Source organism: Rutidosis leptorrhynchoides, chromosome 11 (assembly GCF_046630445.1).
Source record: "Rutidosis leptorrhynchoides isolate AG116_Rl617_1_P2 chromosome 11, CSIRO_AGI_Rlap_v1, whole genome shotgun sequence".
Taxonomy (NCBI): domain Eukaryota; kingdom Viridiplantae; phylum Streptophyta; class Magnoliopsida; order Asterales; family Asteraceae; genus Rutidosis; species Rutidosis leptorrhynchoides.
Genome location: NC_092343.1, coordinates 397,555,273 through 397,563,732, shown reverse-complemented (window position 1 = coordinate 397,563,732; position 8,460 = coordinate 397,555,273).

The window sequence follows — 8,460 nt, the reverse complement described above, 5'->3', positions numbered from 1 at the left end:
TATGTCATCATATAGTTTTTACAAGTTTTAACGTTCGTGAATCACCGGTCAACTTGGGTGGTCAATTGTCTATATGCAACATATTTCAATTAATCAAGTCTTAACAAGTTTGATTGCTTAACATGTTGGAAACATTTAATCATGTAAATATCAATCTCAATTAATATATATAAATATGGAAAAGTTCGGGTCACTACACTAAATACACACTTGCACTCATTCCGAGATGTGTAATACACACAACATCCGAAGTCTATAACGATCACTTAGACTATGCGGAATCGCCACGTATTCTTCCAACTCCTCTGGGCAATTCTTCTCAAAGAGTCACCTTTAACAACTAAACGTCACCCGTGATTTATTAAAATTCACAAATCCGAGCACAAGAACTTACTCAATCCCTCACATCAGGAAAAACTCAACCAATCTCTTACCGAGATATCAATCCCTTAGCGTACCCTTACCAAGTATAATGCTAATAACAACCACGTCCCAACACAAGGTCAACAACCAAATGATGAAGACCGAACAAAAACGAATCCTTACAGATAACACTTACCACTAAAATCCCTTGTAGTGCGCAACACGACTAATACGCAACTATCATAAAATCATACTCAAACGACTAAATCCGCTAGCGCCCCAAATGACTATGGCAACGCAAAACTCAAGGTGTACAAAAATGACTATTGTCACACCCTCAACAATATGTGAGCGAAATACGGCTATCGCATCACTAATCACACAACATGGTCCGCACGACCGAACTATCAACCAATGGTTCAAAATTCAAACAACATGAAGGCTGGCCGAACTACACGCGCCTTAGTGAATCCGCACCACACGTGACTCACCACCTCCACCGCACAACAATCGGGATTGGCCGAACTACACGCGCCCTAGTGAATCTGAACTACACGGGAGTCACTATCCCAATAGAATGACCGCATCTACACCTGTCATTGTGAATCCGAACTACACGAGACTTACTTCCTCAATAAGATGACCGAACTACACGTGTCACCGTGAATCCGCATCCACATGTGATTCACCTCCCAAATCTCAACACAGGAATGGTACTCTCATTTTCCACCGGTACTCGCATTTCCCGATAATGTTATACCATGCCGATATAACACTACTCCTAACACACACGCTCTTTTGGCCTCAACCGACGAGTAGTGTAACATCGCGCACTGCTACACCATTGTGAATCCTAACGGAATACACTAACCATCAACACACGCTCTTTTAGCCTCGATCACAACGAGTAGTGTAACATCTCGCACTGCTACACCATAGTGAATCCTAACGGATTACACTAACCATCCACCCCAAACAAATATCCATTAGTGTACTTAACACCGCGTAACACTAACCCCCAGGTGGTGTCTTAACACCGCGACTAACCCACCCAAGTAAATCCATCATATACATACACCACAACGCCAACACAATCGAGCAAGAAACACCTATATCGCACATAGGCACCAAACGATAATTCTCTAGAAGAGAATCCGACACGCACATCCCTTAACAGAGGGATTCCACCTTGCTCGTTATACACGTCCATTATCTCTCAACGAGATTCACCACATTACCACCTCGGTGATAATTTAAATCCAAACCATAAGTACAATTTATTCCAAATCGTACTTTTACCACAATCGACCAACGTAGGTCTCAACGCTAGCTCCGAATCCATATGAGCATCGTCCAATATCAACACATTTGGACATCTTCGTGCGAGAGTACAAACTCCCCCACTTAGACTCCGACCCATAACCACATCATGGAGATAATAGTGTCCCACGATATACACATCACGATACCTTGCTCCAACCTTAAGCATCGAAGAATTTCGGTTTATCCTTCTCTACTTCAACCGAAGTACATTCCAAACCGTACAAGTATCACTCTAGCAATCACCGGGTTGCTATCACTTGTAACTTTCTCACCGTCACTCAAGCACCTAAGGGTTTCTCACCGGTACCCTAAGTTCAAAGTAACCACAATACCATCGGAGTCGAATGCCACGCTAGTAGGTATAAAAGAGGCACCTAACATCGCGTCATGTAGACTCCTTCACCAACACACATCGAGATCGAACACTCGATCTCTCGGGTTTCATCCACCCGATGAACCTCATGGTTCCACATCCTCAACACAAAAGTGAACACGCGCTTAGCAACCGATCACTAAGCCCATACCCATGGCTTGGTAGAAACATTTAACAAATACTAAGGAATGCTTGGTTGCACCAAGTCTTACGCCCTTCGTCCGTCAATCTCAAAATGTCACCATTAGGGTAATTCCATTAGGAACGTCACCCTTAACAAAATATGCACAACACGATGCATTAACAAACCCGAACTCATCGGCACATATTAGATAATCAAAGGACATATTTATTAAAACGAAAAGTACCTTAACGTCTTCTCGCCACACCCGTCCCCGCTAACTCGGGACACTCCGACTTACGATGTCCTTCTTCTTGGCAATTGAAGCACACCGTGCCATCACCCTTTGGTACCGAACATTCCCAAGACTTGTGACCCCTCACGCCACAATTGTAACACCTAGACGCACTAGAATCCGATATACTCGTCCGTATACCACCCGTGCTCACACTTGCACCCTTAGTCCTCTTACTTGGAGCACCATACGAAACAACCCTTCTCTTACTTGAAGGTTCACTAACCTTCGATTGCGAATACGATTCGAAACCCCTAGCCATGGCGAATAACTCCGCAAACGATTTCACTTGACCAAGGCTAATTTTTTTCCGCAATTCATCATTCAAAGTTCGATAGAAATCTCCCATCAACAAACTATCTCTTCCTTTATACTCCGGGCAAAAACGAGCCTTCGCCATAAAGGTCGTCTTGAGAGTACTCAAATCCATAGACCCTTGTTGCAAATTTCGCAACTCATCAGGCAAATCCGATAAATCGGCTTATGTCCGGAACTCCTCGAAGAATTCCTTCTTAAAAGCGTCCCATGGTAACCCCATAAACGGTTCACCACCAACAATATCAATTTTACCATCCAACCAATCCTTCGCCCTACCCCGCAACAAACTAGTAGCGAGTCTTGTCCTCTTCTCGGGAGGGCATTCAATAGTGCGAAAACACCCTTCGACATCCGAGATCCATGTTGTACTTATCAAAGGATCCGGCTTCCCGTCATACATCGGAGGTTTAGTCCTCATGAAGCTCTTATGACAACGCTCCATTTCACTACTACTCCGAGATTCGGAATACTTCCTATCCATTTCTTCTCGAAACGCACCCATTTGCTCCGCAACGGCGGCCGCAACTCTAGCGTTAAACTCAACGTCACTCGTCTCGATCTCGTTTAGCGTCGTCATTCTAAAGAATGCAAAATGATTAGACCACGAACGTATAAAACCACACACGCAACATCGCCCCATCTTGCTCAACAATCGTCTTACATCACTTGTTAGACACGATTTGTACCCGTATTAATGATAGCTAGTCATTAATACGTGAACACGTCGCATCCACTCGTTAGTACCACGACCATCTTGCTTGATGATATTTGCAAACGCAAACATAAACACAATAATATATTAATACTATCCACATATTAATATAAACGTTAGTCCACCTACAAAAGAAGGCACTAACCAATTTCCCATTCCGACCCGTACTCCTACAAGTCCCGCAACAAATAAGCACACACAAAAGTCTAAGTCTAGGCACCTATCTCAAGTCACCTAAATCCCTTAGACCATGCTCTGATACCACTTGTAACGACCCAACCCGTTATCTAACCAATTACGCGAAATATATATTTTTTTTAATAGAAGGGTGTGTGGCGCGCACCAGTACCTGTGCGCGGTGCGCACAGGCTTGATCAACCCGCTGTCCAGAATTTCCAATTTTGCTTTAAAGATCTCCCACTTCCCGACACTTTTAGACGAAATGGTTTTCACAACACATTATAGTAATTAAAACTAACACGTTTCAATAATAAAACACGTTTTACGACTCCGGGCCCACATCGGCCCGATTTACCATTAAGTACAAATACACTTTTCGACCACATGATTTTAACACAAAATAAAGACCGAGCATGGCGATTGGGGATACGGTACCCAATCCTAATCAATCCAAAATCACGTCTTCTAAAGCAACCTACGCGAGTCCACTAGTTCCCACGCTTACCCGAGCCACCGCCTCCAAGCAAATCTATAAAAATGTCAACAACGAGAGGGTAAGCTAATGCTTAGTGAATGTAAAGATACTATACACATACATATGCATAAAATGGCTACGCATCACCAAGCATCAAAATAAACACATACCGTCTCCGCATGGTAAACAAACTACAAAAGAGCACATACACAAAGTAGCTACACGATACGTAATCACCAAGCTAACGCCACAAGATTAGCTACAACACAACAATAAGTATATACACGTATACAATAAATATAATCAACAACAACAATAAGGTTAACCCCTTAACCCAAACCACATGAAGGTCGGCCGAACTACCCGGACCTTAGTGAACTCGCACTACCCGAGATTCACTTCCTTCACCACTTCTACAACCAAGGTTGGCCGAACTACCCGAGCCATAGTGAATTCGCACAACCCGAAATTCACCACCTCATCATTTAGATGACCGAACTACCCGAGTCATCATGAATCCGCACTAACCGAGATTCATTTCCTCAACAAAAAATGCTAGTAACCCATCGCCAAAAGGGTTATCCAATACACTAGCGAAATCACCACACCAAGGGTAAAAAAACCTAAAACGCATAAGCATATCACATGTACCCAAAACACAAGAGGAGCCCATTCACCCACACCAACATAGAGTAAACCCAAGCAAGGGTCACTCAACACACACGCACCCATTTTACACATACACATGTGCATAGTAAATTTACACTCACCTTGTCGTCTTGATGAATGCAACCGAACAAATCCGTAACACGTCAATGGAAAGTACCTAATCTATTATCACAATACAAACAACCCAATTAGGGTGGACTTACAAACCAACCCAATTGACCCTTAGTGCAATTTCGACCCAATTGCACTTCCAAGCATAAATCGCGCCCAAACTAACCAATAATCACTAACACAAGTGTTAATGGTCCTAATACACCAATTAAACCCAATCATAAGTGTTAAACACTTATCTTGCCCAAATTGACACATAAACCCTAATTTTGACCCATTTCAAAATTAGTCAACCAAAATACACCCAAAGTGGTTTCAACACTTCTATAATCACTAACACTAGTGATTATACACCACTTACAAGCCTTAAACATGGTTAAATCAATAACCAACCCAAAACCCGCCAAGTATCAAAATAACTAGTTTCCATAAACCCAATTCATCACCTAAATGGGTTTTACAACTAACAAACTCAAAACCTTAACTTGAATATCAAATCATAAAGATGAAATTCGGAGTTGAGACTTACCAATACCGCCAAAATGATGCCGTTGACGAGTAGAACAACTTTAACACTTGAGACTTGACCCGAATCAACCTCCTTCTTCTCCAATTGAAGCTCTCTCTCTCTAAAATGACTTCCTCTCTCTAGGGTTTGATGAGAGAGTGAGAGAGATAAGGTTGAGATGAAAATGGAGCCAAGAATCTGCTCCCACTCATTTATCCCGTCAATTTGTGAAAGGACCATAATACCCCTCATTTAAACTCAAAATATCAAGAAAATCACCAAAAACCCGTCCCCAGCCGCAAATTGCGCCTGGTGGCCGCAAATTGCGGCCTGGCCGCAAACTCAGCCATCCAAAGGCGCCCATTTGGGTCCTGAACGGAGTTTTGAACCCCAGCCAGCCGCAAATTGCGCCTGGCAGCCGCAATTTGCGCCTGGCACATTTTCGCATTTTTCTGACACTTGTTTTGGTCATAACTTTCAAACCGTAACTCCGTTTTCGACGAATCAAATATCGTTGGAAACCTCATAAGGTGTACTTTCTAATGGTAAAGTTCTAAAACACTAAATCAAAATTTATTTGAGATTAAAAGATACGTTTTCATACCATGTAACTTGAATGTCGTCCAAGTTTTAACGTTTACAACCCAACTTCGAATCTAGGAACTTAAACACCACCATAAGCAACATATCACGGAAAAATGGGGTGTTACAAGATTTCATTCATATTTATAATATATACATAACTTGTAGAATAGGATTAATGCAACAATATATGATAACTATATCTATACAATATTTACTCATAAACTTGCTCTCCAAGTTCATCAAGATACTTGGTGAAATGTCCCGTTCTTATTGATTAAAAACGTTCCATATTAATTGATTTCGTTGCGAGGTTTTGACCTCTATATGAGACGTTTTTCAAAGACTGCATTCATTTTTAAAACAAACCATAACCTTTATTTCATAAATAAAGGTTTAAAAAGCTTTACGTAGATTATCAAATAATGATAATCTAAAATATCCTGTTTACACACGACCATTACATAATGGTTTACAATACAAATATGTTACATCGAAATCAGTTTCTTGAATGCAGTTTTTACACAATATCATACAAACATGGACTCCAAATCTTGTCCTTATTTTAGTATGCAACAGCGGAAGCTCTTAATATTCACCTGAGAATAAACATGCTTTAAACGTCAACAAAAATGTTGGTGAGTTATAGGTTTAACCTATATATATCAAATCGTAACAATAGACCACAAGATTTCATATTTCAATACACATCCCATACATAGAGATAAAAATCATTCATATGGTGAACACCTGGTAACCGACATTAACAAGATGCATATATAAGAATATCCCCATCATTCCGGGACACCCTTCGGATATGATATAAATTTCGAAGTACTAAAGCATCCGGTACTTTGGATGGGGTTTGTTAGGCCCAATAGATCTATCTTTAGGATTCGCGTCAATTAGGGTGTCTGTTCCCTAATTCTTAGATTACCAGACATAATAAAAAGGGGCATATTCGATTTCGATAATTCAACCATAGAATGTAGTTTCACGTACTTGTGTCTATTTTGTAAATCATTTATAAAACCTGCATGTATTCTCATCCCAAAAATATTAGATTTTAAAAGTGGGACTATAACTCACTTTCACAGATTTTTACTTCGTCGGGAAGTAAGACTTGGCCACTGGTTGATTCACGAACCTGTAACAATATATACATATATATCAAAGTATGTTCAAAAATATATTTACAACACTTTTAATATATTTTGATGTTTTAAGTTTATTAAGTCAGCTGTCCTCGTTAGTAACCTATAACTAGTTGTCCACAGTTAGATGTACAGAAATAAATCGATAAATATTATCTTGAATCAATCCACGACCCAGTGTATACGTATCTCAGTATTGATCACAACTCAAACTATATATATTTTGGAATCAACCTCAACCCTGTATAGCTAACTTCAACATTCACATATAGAGTGTCTATGGTTGTTCCGAAATATATATAGATGTGTCGACATGATAGGTCGAAACATTGTATACGTGTCTATGGTATCTCAAGATTACATAATATACAATACAAGTTGATTAAGTTATGGTTGGAATAGATTTGTTACCAATTTTCACGTAGCTAAAATGAGAAAAATTATCCAATCTTGTTTTACCCATAACTTCTTCATTTTAAATCCGTTTTGAGTGAATCAAATTGCTATGGTTTCATATTGAACTCTATTTTATGAATCTAAACAGAAAAAGTATAGGTTTATAGTCGGAAAAATAAGTTACAAGTCATTTTTGTAAAGGTAGTCATTTCAGTCGAAAGAACGACGTCTAGATGACCATTTTAGAAAACATACTTCCACTTTGAGTTTAACCATAATTTTTGGATATAGTTTCATGTTCATAATAAAAATCATTTTCTCAGAATAACAACTTTTAAATCAAAGTTTATCATAGTTTTTAATTAACTAACCCAAAACAGCCCGCGGTGTTACTACGACGACGTAAATCCGGTTTTACGGTGTTTTTCGTGTTTCCAGGTTTTAAATCATTAAGTTAGCATATCATATAGATATAGAACATGTGTTTAGTTGATTTTAAAAGTCAAGTTAGAAGGATTAACTTTTGTTTGCGAACAAGTTTAGAATTAACTAAACTATGTTCTAGTGATTACAAGTTTAAACCTTCGAATAAGATAGCTTTATATGTATGAATCGAATGATGTTATGAACATCATTACTACCTTAATTTCCTTGGATAAACCTACTGGAAAATAGAAAAATGGATCTAGCTTCAATGGATCCTTGGATGGCTCGAAGTTCTTGAAGCAGAATCATGACACGAAAACAAGTTCAAGTAAGATCATCACTTGAAATAAGATTGTTATAGTTATAGAAATTGAACCAAAGTTTGAATATGATTATTACCTTGTATTAGAATGATAACCTACTGTAAGAAACAAAGATTTCTTGAGGTTGGATG